We start from the raw sequence: 16,978 nt of genomic DNA, 5'->3' as shown, positions 1-16,978 counted from the left end.
CTCACCAACCTAACAGTAATGAACTTCTTCCTTATATCCAATCTAAACCTCCCCTGTTTAAGTTTTAACCAATTACCCCTTGTCTTGTCACTACAGTCCCTAATGAAGAGTCCCTCACCAGCATCCCTATAGACCCCTTTCAGATACTGGAAGGCTGCTATGAGGTCTCCATGCAGCCTTCTCTTCCCCAGGCTGAACAGCCCCAACTTTCTCAGCCTGTCTTCATACAGGAGGTGCTCCAGTCCCCTGATCATCCTCGTGGCCTCCTCTGGACTTGTTCTAACAGTTCCATGTCCTTTTAATGTTGAGGACACCAGAACTGCACACAATGCTCCAAGTGAGGTCTCACAAGAGCAGAGCAGAGGGGCAGGATCACCTCCTTCAACCTCTTGGTCACACTCCTTTTGATGCAGCCCAGGACATGGTTGGCTTTCTGGGCTGCAAAGGAATTATCAGTCCAATTTTCTTGTTTTGTGATTTGGGTTTGGTTTTCTGGGGGGTTATTTTGGGTTTTGTTTGCCTGTTTTTTCTTTGGTTGAGTTTAGATTTTTTTTCTTTGTTTTGTTTGGTTTTATATAGATCTTTAATAACCTTATAGGGTTGTTATTCACAAATCCAGCTTCCAGAGGAAGGGAAAAGGATATTGTCGGTAGCTAATCAAAAGTTAAATCTTTCAGCCATTTTTAAGTTTTAAAAATTTAGTATAACTTATTCTAATACTTATATCTGTTCTAGTAAAGACTGGCAAAAAGTTTCGTAATCTCTGAAAATTATTTTGGTCATTATGAAAATAATAACTATCAAGTCTCTCTGGTTCTTTTTGACTCAGCAATACTGTAAGGTAAAAGCAGGATGAACTCACAATTTGGTTTTAATGGTTGAGAGAACAGCAACTTCAGCTATAGTTTTAATGAGATAAGCAGCAGTGGCTCAAGTACAGTTCTCAGTCCCTGTTGAGAACACTGATGTGGAAGCCGTAAAATTTACTCAAACAGCACCAAGTAACAAGCAAATGCATCGTATTGTTGAAGCTTTAATGGCCTGAAGCTGGCAATGTTAGCACTCTAACCTGACCCTGCAAATCCTTATATAGTTACAAACATACAGAGTAAGAAAGTCACAAGATTCATCTGAAACTAGATTAAGCCTTTCCCTAAAACCATGGTAAATAGATTCATCAGTTAACATGCAACTTCATATTAGATGAACTCATCTGATGCAAAGGGACTTACTGCATGAGCCCCTACTTTAATCTCTTGCATATCAGATGATTAAAAAAAGTGAACTAAGGCTGTTAATAAGAAAATCACAAGACAGGCTCAAAATTATCCAGAAGATTATAGAAGTTAATTGAGGCTACAGCATTTTTCTACAGTGCACTGCTGGAATACTTGCTTAACAAAACCCAATTCAACAGCAGTGCCTGAAAGAAAGGAAGAGACACCAAGATATGCGTTAAGTATGTAAAATAGTCTTCAGTATTCTTCAAGCATATGAAAGGAACATAATGAATCCTTAATTGCTTAAAGGGAACATTTTTGTCTTGCCAGAGGATGGATTTCCAAAGAATGATATTTACATTTTCCTACAACCTATAATTTTCTCATTTATTATTTGTCAGGGCCCAAAGACCTTTCACTGCACATAGGATGTTTGCATGTGTTTAATGATCCTTTTACCAAACAAATGTCACAGTCTGAATGAACAAATTAGTTAATATCATTGATGTTGCTAATTTAACACCACTAATATCACAGCACACGCAGCTACAGACCCTACAGGGTCTTGCATCATAGCAAAGCTCTGTTGTTTCCAAGTCTGTTCTCCAGCAGACAGCACAGAGAAGATAACCCACGCATAGATCACATGCAAGGAAATTCAATAAAATGTTTAAAGATTGCTTTGACTCTGTAGTTAGACTATCAGACAAGTGTGACTAAAGAGATCATTTGATAGAGATTTAGAGTCATTAATTGGAGCTCACTTACATACACTCTTACAGCTGCCTCCACTTTTATCTGTGTGCTGGGATTTTGAGCAGTCAGAAAAGAATTCAAGTGGATCACAGAAACAAATGCATCATAGTATATCTACATGTACAGCAAGATCCAAAGATTTACCCAATGAATGAGATGGCACAAGACACATTGCAGTGTTATCTTCACTTTCAACTATGCCTTTTCTTCCTTCTGTATACGCAACTGAGCTACATTTTGTTAAGTAATTTGTCTTCACACATATTGTCTATGAATAAAAGCTTTCTAAGAGCAAAATCATATTATTTTTCTCTAAGTCACCAAACTCCTCTAGACACTTGCTCTGACTAGGAATGACATAAAGGACCCAGAGGTTCTTTTGCAAGCCTTTCAAATGCTGCTGGCACTGGAGCATAAGGGAAAATAAAGCTTGATGAAGACTATAAAGTTTTAGAACTATATGGATTTTAAGCAGAATTTGTAATACACAAACCCACTTGTGTGCAGAAAGTACCCCAAAATAAAAGTGGCAGAAGGGAACTGCATTTGTCAATAACAGATACTTATTTCCTAAATCAAGTTCAAGGATGTGAATTAGATGTTAATAGATTCGGCAGAAGTGATTTTAGGATTAAAAAGATTTATTCCAAGATTAAATAAAAAGGGAAGGAAGAAGATACTGTATACAACCATGTATTGAAATGCCCATTTAAACTGTACTAAGAAAAAACAGCATTCACACTCCTTACAACACTCTTCTCTAAAGGGTTGCAGGTATGACTTACTAGAAATGCAGAAATATTTTTCTTACAGTTACTGGAGAAGACATATCAACATTTACTACAACCTTGTTCACTACCCATTAATTTAAATTCAGATGACAGGATCGTGTCATTATATTTAAAGAGAAGATGCATACATTTCCTTATTACTCTTCCATGTAAAATAATTTTGTACTGGGGTTTGAAGTTAACACTATCATAACGATACAACAGATTTATTACTTTTAACTAAAACAAAACAGGAACAGTGGAATAGAAATAAATCAAGCTGAATGATAAAGCATTGTGAAGATCAGGTGATTTTAAACACACATTCCCCTCCCCCCCTTTTTTTTCTTTTTGTTTTTTCTTTTTATGAGTCCCTTTAAATATTTGGTGTGGAAGAAGGATTTTAACTTTAGTTATTAGGTATCCACTGAGCATTATGGCTTCGGTACTTCAACCTTCCTTAGAAGCAAGCTGCCACTTCCAAGGCTGCATCCTCTTACCCCTTTCACAGTCACGGAAATAAAACATGTTGTTTTATGATTCTTCTATTAACACTTTACAAACAACAAAAAACACCACCCTAAAACACACACCTTTTGACCTGTGTTTGTTTCCCCCATTGTATGGCAGTAATTCTGGGGTAGCAGGCAGGGACAACACTGCAGACAAGGATGCATAAAGAACTTGATATTAGCACTTCAAGCATAGAGAAGACAGAATCCAGAATATTAAATCCATAAGCAGATCTAAGAAAAATCTATATAACAGGTCAATTGACCAGGACTTGCTTATATCAAAAACCCACCTGAAGTTTTACTTATTCAGTTTCCAGATTGTGAGGAACATAATCTCCTGCCATATTTCAGCATCTTTAAGGTTGACAATTTTCCTTTCCCAAATACTACTAGAAAACACGAGTTCTTAAACACACTAAAGCCATCTATTAAATGGTAGTCATATCCAATAATTCAGTCACAGAGATGGTCAGAACTGTCAGATTACAACAGAATCTTGGTTTACAGTATGTCCCTACCTCAGGCATCAATAATTTCAGCCTTTTACCATGATCACTGTCTCAGATCTTCAAACAGTGCAGACATTTCTATTGCTTTCTTTTTAGGAATTTGGAAAAGGTACTGCCTATTTCTAAATTGGACATGTCTCTCTGGAGCAATGAGACTTCATCCAGTATTTATGTTGCTTCTTGAGATATTGATATTTACAGTTGTTTCCCCATAACCACAAAGTTATGACCTTCGTTTAGAATACTATATGCAGATTAGAGACAACTCTGCAGCCTAATAGATATATTTTGTTTTTACACTCTTCAAAAATACATTAAATAAGGATAATTAGTAATAGTGTTTACACATCAAAACTTCTCTTTCACCACAAACTGCTTAACCTCACTGTGAGCTGCTATCCTGATTTTACCATGGAAGGTGAACCAATCTAGAAAATACAGATAATACAAAATAATAAACTAAAATTAAGGATAAGCTCATTGCAGATATTAGCTAATAAAAGATTTCTACATTGTTCAAAGCAGAAGAAAAATATCACTGCTCTAACAAGACCAAGTTACAGGTGCCAACATGCCACTGTACATACATACGTCTTCATCATCAAATCATCATTTAGTTACTTCAGCTTAAGTTTTTCTACATCAAATGTAGAAACTGTGTTAGAAAGGTTCCCAGCATAAAACAGGGTGTTGTAAAACTAAGAAGTCATACCTGCTTTATGAATCTCATTCTGCCTTACAGACAGGTTCATCTGAACAAAGTTAACTAGATAGTGTTGTTGGATCTTTCACACTAATTCATTCTCTTCTGGATCATGATATTCTGAGCACCAAACTATCGAAAGAAGACATTATTTCAAACACTTTAACTAGAAATCTTGCTCACCAGGATTTGGAAAATAGGAACTCAAATACACACCCCTATATTTTCTTATATGCATACATACATATATATACATACACAGGCACAGAGATGAGTTCAGGCTGAACTGTTGAACTACCGCATTCACAAAAAAAAAAGAAAAAAAAGAGAAAAAGCACCTTACTCAAGTGCATACACAAGTATGCTAATACAGAACATAGAAGTTTGCATTTAGCTGTGGTTCAGACTACCGTATACACTAGTATGCAAAGATCACACAGAATCCCACAGCAGCTGCACAATCTGAGCACACATCTCACATATTACAAGAGCACTAGAACTCAAGTACAACTACAAGAGGGAAGATAAAAATTTCTCTTTACTGAGATGTTCTTACTGCCTCAGAAGCAACACTTCTTTGGATGTTGCTTCTTTCTGAAGACCTTTACACTTGCAGCATCTGTATTTGTAGAACGGGATAGTTCTATCTAGTATTGAGACAAGTAACATTTTCATGGAACTCAGAAACATTACACATCTTTTCCTACAGAGGTCAACCACTATTTAGTTGAAATCCTCCTTTGACAAACTTGCATTACCATTCCAGAAATTCTCCCCAAGCAGTGAAGCAGAGTGGTGGGGACAGCCAGAGAAGAGGCAGTTAACAAGTAATGAACAATAGTGAGAAATGCAGACAACTTCCAGAAGTTAAACAAAAAACACAAGTCTTTAAGAGACCAATTCTGATGGGAAAGGGAGGAGAAAGAAAAGGAGAAAAAAACCCCAAAACAAGCCAAAAACAAAACCAAGACAACAAAAATACCAAATCACTCATTACAGCTTTTCAGGTTTCAAGTTAAATCTGGCATGTACTGGAATGAACACAAGAAATTCTCAAATACATGAGCATACCAGCACATCAATTTTTATACTGGAAATGTAGGCCTCTATCTCATTTTCCAAAATGTCCAGTCCAGCCTGAGAAAGTGGCGCTACATACTGATAAAAATGAGAATGTATTCTGTCAAGGGCACTGCAAGGGATGATTTGAAAGGCAGGTTTTATCTGTTCTTCATGGAAACCAGCAAAGGCAGTGAGGATTCTTCACAGAGTTATAATCTCACCATCTTTAACCAAAATTCTCTGATGGGTTTGCAGCAGTTCTTGATCTTAATTTTACTCTATTTCAAATTCACAGTGAGGCTACATCTTCAGGTGGCTGAAGGATGTTGACAAGGAAAACTAGAAAAATAAATATTGTCTCTCTATGAGGGGCTACAACTATTTGGACAATAGTTTCATCATTCTATGCTACCTACAGAGCAAGAAGTTAGAGCTGCCAGGAATTGAAATTAATTACTTCTAAAAACAATTTTAAAGGGAAGATAAAACATAAATTCACACCCTTTCCAAGTTGTCAAGTTCTTCGAGATATTAGGTATTAAATCTTGCATCTCCGAAACACACATCTGCTATTACACGGCAAAATTATTTGTTTTATTCCATCACCTTGTTTTCATTTGCAACAGAAGAGGGTCTTACTCATTCAGATACCTACATCAATCATATTTGCAAATTTGACAGCAAGTACATCTACCTGTACTTTTTTATTTTTATATAAGCAGTGATAATTCTTCTCACCTGGTATCATAACAGAAATGCTTCCAAGAAAGTCACAGCAGTGGAACAGGTACTTTCTTAAGAATAAAACATACAGAGATGTAGCAAAGCATCACCTATTACAACTTCACATTTTGTTTAATGAAATAATATTAGCTATCCTTGTGGAAAAATGACATTTTCCTACACTTCTGGGAAAAAAAGAAATATTCAAAGACCAAACTAATCAAGATGGTTTTATACAACAAGGGCAAACACTTTCAGCTAGAAATTAACCGAAAAAAAGACTCCTTGCAAGGAATCTATAGCAGCAAGGGGAAAAGGGGGAACTGGGAATCCACTAAATACTTTGATAATAACACTGAATTTTCTGAATGAAATAAACACATACAAATCCCTCAATATTCAAACCACAGAACAACTATAATAATCAAATCCCGTGATACCAGGAACCTCTCCTTGAATTCCATGATCTATGCTGAAGAGAGCCCAAAGCTCATCTGAGTTCCCCAATACAGATTAAAAATAAAGCTGTCCTATTTACACTAATGCTTTAAGTGTTTTCCTAAATCTCTCTCATATTCTGCTTCTGCAACCCCCAAAACCAACCAGACAGTTAAGTTACAATTGAGAACGATAGCACCGGGTTGGTTAAGTTTTTGAGCAACACATGTAAAATTTTTAAGTTTCAGTGCTGCAGGATACAATATGAAATGCAAGAATCAATCAAATTCTATAAAGAGGATTGACTCGGAGGACTTTCATATGTTTAATCAAAACAACATCCTTACATGTGTCAGTTTTACTCCCACATAATGAGAAACTAGAGAGAAACGCTGAGACTAGTTGGGACAAACTACATTAAAATATCATTCTGTAAACTCATTAAAATTACATTTGGAGAGGAAAGGAGTGAGAATTGTTACACACATAGCTAGCACTAAAACAATTACTCCAGTTGCATCTTTTAGAGAACTCTTAATCACGTTATACTCCAGTGTGTAAATTCTTAAAGCATGGCCCACCACACTTTACATCTCTCACATGCACTAAGCGTAAAGCCATTACACTGCAGATTAATTTCCAAGTGCAGTCGACACCTGACCAACGAAGTGGTTTTTCACAAACACTGTCCTAGGATAAGACATTCACTGTTAATAGCGAAGCCATTACTTACACCAGGGCAAAACCTAAGAAAAAACATCGTATTTTCATCAACAGTTTGTTTGTAATCTACTAAACTTAACGTTAGTCACGGAAAAGCACTGAGGCATTCATTCACATGCTCACAGGTTGGAGAAAGCAAGGGAGCTGACACAAACACTGCATCCCTGCACGGTTTCACATCCATACACAATTCTTTAAAAGGAGAAAAAGAACAACAAAAAAACCCCAACAAACTAATTAGAGACCAACCTACAACTCTACCACGTCTACGCCTGAAGCCCTGCAGCCTGGCAGTGCTGCTGAACAGCCCAGCACAGGAGCAGGAACCGCAAGTTTTTAGCACAGAGCACGTTATCTCCCAGCCCAGTCACTGCCTCACGGCGTGACCTTGGGCGAGTCACTTCCCCCGCATCCCGGCTCCCCACCTGAGAGCCTCCCGCTCCTCAAAGCGCCAAGGACGAAACACCGGTAACTACTCACCACAAGCGCCTACACCGGCGAAGCTGGAATGGAGGGAGGGAGGATGACTGGGAGCGGGGGTTTCCTCACTTACAGGTGATTAAAATCTCCCCGACAGTGATTCAGCCTCCCGCCTGAGGGAGGGTCTCCCCCCACACCTTCCCCGTCTCGTACTGTACGGGTTGAACCGGAGAAGAAGCCGGCAGCTCCGGCTCCCCCACCCCAAGCGCACACCCCGGTGGGGAGTCGATCCCTCCGTGCCTCCCGCCCCCACCGCCAGAACCCTCCCGGCGGCCCCAGCCCGGCCGCGCTCGGAGGCGGCAGTACTCACAGCACCCACCGGGCAGACAACTCACAGGTGGCCCGGCCCCGCCGGCGACCTCCGCGGCGGGCAACCGGTCACCTCAGCACCGCGCGGGCAGCGAGGGAGCTGGGGCTGGGGCTCCGCGCTCTGCTCCCCGCCGCGGGGCCGCGCAGCTCCGGCCGCTGCCGTCGCCTTCCCTGCGCGGGGCCGACTCCCTCCCGCCCTTCCTCGCGCCGCCGGCCAATGCGGGCCGCGGCGAGGAGCCGGCTTTAACCATCTGTTGCGAGGCGCCTCCTCCAAGCGCTGCCGCCGCCCTCGCCGGGGGGCTCCCGCCCAAGCACCCCGCCGGGGAGGTGGGGAACCAAGAGGAAGCTTGACCCCCACCCGGGGAGCTGTTTGCCCTCTGTACCCTGAAGAGCTGGGGCTGTGCCCGCCCCCACGCCCCCACTTACCTCAGGATCGCCGCCTCCTCAGGGCTGGCGCCCCTCTCCTCAGCGCTCTCCTCTCCGCACCCTCTGCCCTTCCCCTGCACAGCACCCGCAGCTCCCCCCGCCCGCCGAGGGCAGAGGGAAGAGCAGCTCGGCTTGGGGTGCCCCGAAGAGCGCTGGGCACCGCCCCGGGCAGCCCCACGTTAGGAGCGCCAGGTGGGCAGCGAGGAGGGAAAGGAAGGGGATGGGAACGGGGGATCCACCCGGGAACGGGGAGCGCATGTGGGGTCTAATCCTCCTCAGGTTGGTGGGGATAAAGTCCTGGCCTGATAAAACTTGCGTACTTCCCACTTAATAAAGGGGGTTCTCCACATGGGGTGTCAGGAGGCGGGCGGTGGTATTGCACGGAAAAATGGGCCTCATCCTGCCTCAGTGGACATAAACCAGGGCTAAAATCTGCTGCTTTTAGACTTCTTAGACATCTCCTGTGGAGAAGCCGTTCCGAAACAGTCAAAAGTCTCTCTCACTGAATAATGTTTCTGAGTTATAGCCTTTCATGTTCATAACTTGAAGGTTTTTACACAAACATGAGGACAGCCTATGCACAGGATCTCTTACTCTGGGTCCCTGTCTCCACATCCGAGGATTCAGATGTTTGCAGTGCAAGCATAAACTTTCCCCAAAAAACAGAGCCATAGTTCCTGTTTTACTTCTCTTTTTTAAATTAAAAAAACCATGATCAGAGTTTTCTGTAGAAAGAAAAAAAAAAACCGTACATTTGTTGTGGGTGTTAATGCAGGTTCTAAATGAATTTCTGTCATTTTTTGAAGCTGTCATTCTTATTTCTCACCAGAGCAGTGTCATTAAATTATGGCTTTAAAACCAGAGTACAGACCAGATACAATGTGAAAGACGTGCAGGATTTTAGATATATTATTATGCAGATTTTAAGGTTATCTTTCCTCATTGACATGTGTTTGATCTGTAGCTGGATAATCTTGTGAGTGAATTAAGGTCCTTTTATTATTAAAAAATATGATTTCTGGGAATAAAGTCAACCACCTGTATTTCATACCCATGCTGTTACAAAATGGCTTGTAAATGATAGTGTGTTATTCCAAATAGACACTTTTGAAGATGAGATACATCCCTTACCCACTAGGAAGGCTTTATCTTTGCATGAAAGGGTCTCAACACAGCTGAGATTTGTCTTATCATTACAAAAAAGTTTCAAAAATACTCAAATTATTTGGATTTTTCTTATAAGACTCATGATGGATGAAATTTTGCCTTTATGTATGTGTGTGGAATGCCTATAAATCTGAAGGAAGTAATTGTCATTACAAGATATTTTTAAGGAATGGTTTCTATGTAGTCATAATTACTAGAATGACAGATTAACTAGTGAATCTTCCATTAATCTTATAAAGCTATTCTCAATCCAAAGTTATTCCCATATATATTCTAATCAAGGCTTGTCATAATAATTTTGTGAGATATTGTTTCTAACATTACTGCAAGGTTTTGTCTTAGTACTCTAAGAATGTTATTACTATTATGGATTTTATTAATACATAGAAATTCCATTTAGCGTGTTAAACCAATTGTTCAAGGTGCCAAACATTTGCATTAAAAAATGCTCTTCATTTTAGTGCTTCACACATCATCATCTGTAGAAGTGAAAGAATGGTTGGAAATACAACAATCCATAGGTGAACAACTGGCCTCTGTAACAGTGAAAATACAAATAACTCACTTGTACAAGAAATCTTGGCAGAATCCAAAAGCATGTGCAGGTAAGTGGTGTCTCAGTCCACTGCGGTGATAAACAGTTGTTAAATATAAAAACCTATGCCTTAAACCTCAAAATAATGTTTCTCTATTAAGTGTTTAATTTCATAAGCAAAACAATTACTGCAAAGGCAGTTACCTTTTTTAAAGTAAGCATCCTTTCCCCTGCTTCATTACAGTTCTAATTACTTATTTGTATAGGTTAAAATATGACAAATTCTGCATTCATACATCATCAGTATTGCATATGTCGTGGGTGTGATTAGAGCAAGATTCCAACAGATCAACAACATGCCATCCCTTCAGGGATTTTCTTCTGTAGTTTTATTTCCTACTATCTCAGTATGTGACCTTGGGAGTTCATTGCACACTTTTGTGAACCATTCTTTTCATCTGTGACATCTGGGATAGTCGTACTTGAAAAGTGCTCTTTATTAGTAACAATACTTTGGGAATTTATTTATCTGTAACAAATGAACTAGTAAGTAACCTCTTTGAGTATAAGAATCTAATCATCATAACATCCAGCAATGTGCACTTGCCACCCAGAAAGCCAACTGTATCCTGGCCTGCATCACCAGCAGCGTGACCAGCAGGTCAAGGGAGGGGATTCTCCCCCTCTATTGCGCTCTGGGGAGACCCCCCCCTGCAGTCCTGAGAAAGCTGGGCTTGTTCACCCTGGAGAAGGCTCTGGGGAGATTTTAAAGCAGGTTCCAGTGCCTAAAGGGACTGATAAGAAATCCAGAGAGAGACTTTTCACAATGGCTTGTAGGCATAGAATGGAGGTGGGGGGTGTGGGGGGTGGGATGGGTGAGGGGAGAGGAATAGCTTTAAACTGAAAGAGGATACATTTAGGTATAAAGAAAAATTTTTGCTGTGAGGGTGATGCGGCACTAGTACAGGTTGTCCCAGGAAGCTGTGGCTGCCCCAAAGCCAGAAGTGTTCAAGGCCAGGTTGGATGTGGCTTCGAGGAATCTGGTCTAGTGGAAGGTGTTCCTGCCTATGGCAGGGGTGTTGGAGCTACGTGATCTTTAATGTCCCTTCTAAGCCAAACCACTCTGTTATTCTACGAATACAGTATTTTCTGCTTCATTCTAAGCGGAATATAATTGTAGGTCTATATCGCTTAAATGAGGTTTAACAACTAAGCAGTTTTTTTTTTTTGTCAAATATCATAGCAAACATCTGAAAACCATCAAAGATCCTGTATGAAGGTTCCTATTTGTCTAATTGGTGAGGCAGTGCATTAGCAGTGTGTACAGAGATAAAGCTGCAAGCAATTACAGTTCAGGAGACCAAATTTGGGGAGAAGGAACAGTTTTCCACAGAGTTCATGATAAAGAGAACTATCCCTGAGAAGCTTTATGTTTTCTGAAGAAAGATTGTAGTGCTTAATTATAATAGTTCAAAGATACTAGAGTCTGGTACCTCCAAGAAAACAATTAAAAACTATGTTGGCGTGGTTTCCATGTGCAGCAGGTGTTCATCACCTCAGAAGCTCAGAAAACATCATCTCTGGTCATTCCCACACTATGTGTTTGCATTAAGAATGTTGGTTTTGGTGGTTGCTTTCAAGTTGCATCCAACAAGAGATTGTGTGTGTATGTTACATATAGTTACCCTGTTACTTTCTTCTTACATCTTTTCTTTATGCAAAGTTGAGCAAAATGCATCAATGATGCTTCGAGCAGAGTTAAAAATGCGGATATGCATTAGCTGAAATAATCAAATATTTTAAATCCCTAATGTCTTAGGAGATCCATTAACCTTAATCAGTTCAACACATCTGATTGTGCTTGCCAACTGCCCTTTTCCAAATAAAGATATATCAAGTTACATTAATAGCATCAGTAATTAAATAGCATGAACGCAAAAGCAAGCCCTAAGATCCACATAGTGCAGACGTGGGTCACTGATTTAGTTCCAGATCTTGAAGCAGGCTTTTCTCTTAGTTGAACCAGCCAAAACCATGAAAGTGGAACTCAGCATGTGAGTGCAGAGGCAAAGTTTGAATTTTAAACACACTTTCTTCTTTTTTTCCATGTGAAATATATTAAGGTCCCAGTGGAAAAAAAAAACCAACAAACCACTCAGGATTAAATGAACTAATCAGAAACATACCTTAGAGCCTTAGTCATAAAGAAATTGCTTTGTTATAAAGACAAAGCAGATTTGTGGGAATGTTGCCACTTTTTATAAACTGTCAAAAGCTGGGGTTTGTTTTATTTTGGTTATGTGCCAGTCATGACTCAGGATCTGTTATGAAAATGAATGTGCTATTTCAAATCTTGCAAGACTTAGCCTAGATTTAGACACTGTAGTATATTTACCTAAACAAACAAATTAATCTCACAGGCTGCAGAACTGAAGCCTCCTGGCATGTCCCTTTAGGTGCTGACACTACTAAGGAAAAAACGTGGATGGATGGATGCTGCTAACCACTGAAAATGCCAGTGAATGGTAAGTGAAATGTTCTGTTCTTACCTCACTGGCCATGTCTTCTGCTGGCAAAGAGCTGTATCTGTTAGTGGAAGGGATAAAAAATAAAAAAACAACAGTGGCAACAAAAGGTACAACAAGTACATAAAGAAACGACTCTAAACTTCAGAAGATAGGACAGTTGTGTATTTGACTCCAAGATTTGTCTTTCTGTGTATAGACAGCTATCAGAACTGAGTGGTTTTTCTTTTTCTTTGATAGCTGTGGTAAGTGGTAACCGCAATCTCACTTTTCCTATGCCCTTACTTGGAACCTTAAGGGAAATGCATTATAACTCCTATGCTAACAGGGAAGTGTTTAGCAATAACAACCAGTAGCATCTAGAGCACTTTTCTGTTTCAAAGAGCTCTGCAACCATTGCTTAATTAATGTGTTCTGTGTTCAGTTCTGGGTAAGCATGCAATCCTCCCACTAAACAGTTGGGCTTTGTTATGGCTTTTAAAGCCTGAGCTGTGCTGCTGGTTGCATGAGTGAGCACGTGCACAGGGGCAGTGCTGGAGCAATAGCTGCAGAAGGCATGCTGAAGGCGTGCTGTTAGGGTAGCTACAAGGAACATGGTTAACAGTGGCTGCAAATCTTTTCCTTTCTTGAGGTGCCAGATGACACACAGAGGTAAAAAAAGCCTCATTATCTCTTTCCACAAGTTAGGTTTCCTTTTTTATGTATTACACATAAAGGCAGGCTACTGTGCTAACACAAGCATCACAGTCATGAAGTTCCTTCTGCTACTCACACGCTCACAAATTCCTTCTTTTTTCTGACTTTCCACGTGCTCAAAAGCAAAACTTATTGTGTCAGTTTCTGCATTTAACATAAAATGGATTTATTTTTAGTTACAATCCGTTTGTAATGAGGAGTTTCCCTTCTCAGTCCCATTCATCAAGATACACCTGCCTGAATGCATTCGCTTGTACTGACTGCCTTTACTTCAGGTAAGAATGGGACTGGCTTTGTACCTTCTACAGCTTCTAAGCACAGTGATCCTGCCTTTGTCAGCTGATAGCCTGACTGAGCTGAATGATACATATACAAAAGTTACCATTTTAAGAGGCTGTTTACACCAGCTACTGGCAACTAAGCCAAATTTCTTAATTTGAAATACATAGTACACTCATTATGTACTTCAAGTATACATAGTTACAGTGGAGCCCTGCCAATGATGCTGTCTAAGCAATTGCATGCATTGCATGTCTGCTTTGATAGAGTACTGGATCTGGCACTAGACATTACAGAACAGATTTTTTTAGGGTTTGGGTGGAAGACAGAGCCTTAGACACCTTAGGTAAACTATAAGAGATGTTTTTTTTCCTATCTCCAGTATTTGAGGGAAAGCCTCCTGAGGAGTAAGAATACATAAAGTCATTTCAGCAGGGAAAAATTGACAGAGGGAGAAAGAACTTTATATAGTTTCGAGACCTCTGCCAAGTTGCTTGCTGCAGACACACTTTGTAAGCAAAGATTCCTTGGACTCTAACAGGGGACTGAACATTTTTGAAAAGATGTACAGCTTTACACTGCAGGACAGAGTTCACATTATTTACTGGGAAATGGCTGGCTGCCTGCCAAGCTGAAAAACACTCCCTTGCTAGCTGAAGAAAAACAAGGTAAAATAAATACCTCAATATTACTCTATTACAGTGTTTAGACTCTACCCTTCAGATGGAAAAATGAAATTTATTACAACAATAAATGACCCCCTAAAGATCTGAAAACTGCCAGGGTTCTCTGTCTCTTCCTTTCTAATGAAGCTTTGCAATTTCACCAAAGTCAGAAAGTTGTGATTATACCAATAGATCATGCCTGCGCATACATATGCAGTGTGTATGGAAGTGACATGCTTTAATTGTATTTCTAATGGAAAAGATCAAATAATTCCATAAAATATGCTACAGGTCTCATGATTGATGATTTCATTTTGAACAAGGCAAATTAAATATGAGACTAAGAACACAGAGAATCTGTGAAATTACTCACTTGCATATACAAATTTATGCATAGATCTAATCCTGACATTTGGTATGGGTTGAATGTGCATGTGCCATCTTTTCTGGTTACAGTTCACAGTTCTTTCCTATTATTTGTATATTTTTAAAGTAATTCAGATCAACAAAACCACAATTTCTGCAGTCCTAAAAATGCTTGAGGAATTGAACACAGTTATCTCTGGTAATTTTCTCTTAATATATCTAGAAGTTGTGTTTCATATATGCAGTGCTACTGCAGGTATACTTGTATATTAACCAATGGATCTGTTATTTACATATAAAGGACAGTTTCTGTATGTACACTTTTAAGATTTTAAGTGAGCTCTGAGTTTTGCTCTTCACCAGCAGCAAGAACACAGTTTAATTCACAAGCTGTATCTAAACATTTCCTTCCTGCTTGAGATCTAAGATGTAATAAACAGCTTGGCTATATGCTAGGCCACACATTCGTAGATATTAAGAAAAACAGGAACTGTTGTGACAGCTTAACTTGATCTTCTGGCATCTAGGTTTTCTGGTTATACAGCAGATCTTCCAAGCTTCACTGTTTACCACTGTCTCTACTGTGATAACTGTTAAAAACCACAGATATTGTTAGGCAGTATCTTATTTATGTATGCCATGTGTATTTCTATGTGTTGAGCCTTAAAATCAAACCCTTGACCTTTGGAACATGCAGTCACATGTACATTTAGCTGCTAGCCTTTAGTACTTAAAAATCTCTAACAGAACTGCTATTTTGCTTTTTTGACTCAAACCAGACCTGCATGTATGAGATATATCTCAATATATAAAGCCATATTTGGAATCTCCAGGGTCTCAAGGGTTGTTAACTTGAAGGTATTTGCTTATGCTAGGAAACAGAGAATATATGCAACAGCAACATTTCTTTTGGATTTTACTCTTCTCAAATACATGCACTGAATGAATATTTATATATACTGTCTTTATGTTGTAAACTTGGATATAGGTAACAGTTTTCCTGGGACAATATGTGTTTGTATAAACACATCTTCTATGGAAGGATGGGCAAGTTTTGTGCTGAAGTCAAACAGCTTTAGATAGAAGTTGGATTGCCAAGCGTAGAACAGGTGTTTGGCACAAATGAGACATCACAATAACACATCGTTTTTACACATACTCTTTCTTTAGGTAGAAAGCAAGTGTACAGTGCCATGCTGTGTTCTTCCTGCTGCTTGGAATGTTAATCAGAAATAATATATTTCAGTAGTTTTCTTGTTACATAAAGTAGTTCTGCTTAAAGAAATTTCTGCTCCCATGTCAGTGACATCAGACATTGCAACCTCTAATTGTACAAATCCTCAGGTTTTGTCTTTTTATTTTGTATTGGCAGAGCAAAGTAATCTGAATGTGTATATGAAGGGGGAAGGGACTGAACTGTGCAGCTTCTAGGAAGCAGGAGCAGCAAATGAGAATCCCACCCAGAGGCTTTCATTATATGGTTCTTATGAAAGAAACTACATTGTGGGATAAATGCCCAGGCCATTGTTTGGCTTTTAACCCATTACTCCCTCAGATGAAATCCTACCAGAGTAGGCTGGAATTTCCCAGAGTGAAAAAAATGTGTTTTGGTTTTTGCAAAAGGATCAAAATTTTGTCTGGAAAATCCATTAGAACAGAAATCTTTATCAAACAGATTTTACCAGATAGGATCCTTTTTCAGTATATGGTGTCATGCTGTATACCAAATAGCATTCTTCTCTTGCCAAAAGCTACTTTAATATTCTTAGCACAGCAGCTGTAGGGCTTATGATCTTTACAGACAGAATGTAAACTTAAAGATTGATAATTATTTATGATAATTTTTTGTTTCTATACTGTAATGGTAGAACTGCAGAAAATAACCTAAATCTGTGTGAGAACTGAGCCCTTGTGAGACTGGAGCTTTGTAGTGCACACATTCACGTTTGGCCCAAAAATACATAAATCATGGCATTTTAGCTACTGAATTGTAGAACACAATGAACAAACGCAGTGCAAAGGGTTGCAAAAGAGCAACTTTATCTAAAGCAGTGAGGACTGAGAAAGAAAATTCAAATTCATCCGTGCCATTGAGTGGGTGGATTCATTTC

At 39.4% G+C, this 16,978-nt stretch overlaps 1 protein-coding gene across 2 annotated transcripts in view; it reads right to left on the bottom strand.

The window, feature by feature from the left end:
* The window catches only part of SULF2 (sulfatase 2), a 148,856-nt gene extending 140,527 nt beyond the window's left edge, over positions 1-8,329 (bottom strand). The window contains exon 1 of one of the 2 annotated variants that reach the window (XM_031047015.2): positions 8,219-8,329. The gene's annotated coding sequence lies outside the window, so the exon portion shown is untranslated. The remainder of the gene's footprint in view (positions 1-8,218) is intronic. The other variant, XM_031047017.2, reaches the window with a different exon arrangement.
* Positions 8,330-16,978: the final 8,649 nt, after the last annotated feature.

This window comes from Melopsittacus undulatus, chromosome 10, assembly GCF_012275295.1.
Source record: "Melopsittacus undulatus isolate bMelUnd1 chromosome 10, bMelUnd1.mat.Z, whole genome shotgun sequence".
NCBI classification, from domain to species: Eukaryota; Metazoa; Chordata; class Aves; order Psittaciformes; family Psittaculidae; genus Melopsittacus; species Melopsittacus undulatus.
Note: the sequence above shows the minus strand (reverse complement) of the source record. Positions and strands in the feature narration are given on the sequence as shown.